This window comes from Dermacentor silvarum, chromosome 5, assembly GCF_013339745.2.
Source record: "Dermacentor silvarum isolate Dsil-2018 chromosome 5, BIME_Dsil_1.4, whole genome shotgun sequence".
Classification (NCBI taxonomy): domain Eukaryota; kingdom Metazoa; phylum Arthropoda; class Arachnida; order Ixodida; family Ixodidae; genus Dermacentor; species Dermacentor silvarum.
This window is the reverse complement of record NC_051158.1, coordinates 102,650,389-102,652,028: the sequence shown is the minus strand read 5'-3', so window position 1 is coordinate 102,652,028 and position 1,640 is coordinate 102,650,389.

The following is a 1,640-nucleotide window of genomic DNA, read 5'->3' as shown; positions in this document are numbered from 1 at the left end:
TGACGTCATTTTACCTTACCTGTATTAGTAAAACTAAACTAATTTCAATTTACATATATTGAATTGCTCGGCGGATTACTCTAGTGTTCTATTTCACATACTCCGAAAAATCCCATCCTCTTGCAAGCTGTAGCACAATTCTTGAAAGCTTCATACAGCGCATCAGGCAGTGCTCTTTTGATCAGGAATCCAGTGCTCACTAAGCGACTAAGCAACTTGCTTTCATTTCTTTTTTTTACTTACTTCCAGCGCTAGGCAACGACTTACGATAGTTTGGAGAAAATTATAAAATATATTTTTTTCTTACAGCATAGAAGCTGTTTCACACTGTATATCTCAATGAATGGGTATCCGGCCAAAATACGGTAATAGGATGGTGATAAAGTAAGCAGTGAACATGAATAAGTATGCACACCTGAAGTAAGGCTCAATCATTGTACTGCTGTAGAATATCGCGGTAAATATCGCTCTTTAGCTAGGAGCGAGGTGGTTCTTCGCCTCTTAAGTCTTCATTACTTCAGACATACACATTTTCAGTCTGTCAACCTGTCTGGACATATTTAGGAATGTCTGTTGTTATTGATCTCAATCGCCTCTCTCCTCCCCACACTATCCTCTCTTTGTTAACGGAGCCATATGATTTGTTTACAATGCTTTACAGCAGTGTTGCATACATTTAATACTGGAATTCACAATTTTTTAGATGCGGAGCATCTTATTGCGGTGGCCTATCCCGCGCCGTCGTTGGCGTCGGCGTCGGCGTCCGTCCGCACCTCTCCTCATTCTCTCCACGCCAGCTGTGCGATAACGTCTCTCTCCCCCTCTCCACGCCATCTGTTCGATAAAGCGATTCTCCCTCCGTGTCTTCATCCGCCACCTGTGCGATAGCGCGCGAATGTGCGCCTCTCTCTCTCCTCCTCCTCTCCGCGCCAGCTGCTTATATAAACCCGGTGCATGCGCCGCTGCCTCAGTTGCTGTTTCGGTTTAGTCACGCTGCGCCGTCCGATGCGCTGAATGGATGCCAACGAATCTGTCAACCAACTGTCCGGCACATCTTCAAACAGCAGCAGCCAGTTCAATAACAGAACCGCGAGCACCTCTGAAGACAAGGCTGCGAAGAGAAGAGCTCGCGACGCAAAACGTAAACGTCGGCGACGCGCAGCGGATCCAGATTCAGTTCGCCAACGCGAAGCCGCTTCGAAGCGTCAGCGTCGAGAAGCGGATTTCACACTTCGAGAACGCGAAGCCGCTTCGAAACGTCAACGTCGAGCAGCGGATCCTGAGCTTCGAGAACGAGAAGCCGCGTTGGTTTGTGAACGTCGAGCAGCAGAACCTGAGGTTCGGGACCGTGAAGTTCAACGTAAACGTACGAAGCGAGCGGCGGAACCCGACCTTCGAGAACGTGAAGCCGCGTTGGTTCGTGAACGTCGAGCAGCGGATCCTGAGCTTCGGCAACGTGAAGCAGCGTCGTTTCGAGAACGTCGAGCAGCAGCACGGCGTTCACGCGATGTGATGGTGACCAACGCAAGCTAACACGTAATAAAAACGTAATAACACCAACTTAACAACGTTAATAACACCGTAATAACAACGTAATTAACGCCGTTATAACGACCGCGATGCTCCGCATCAGCCCATGG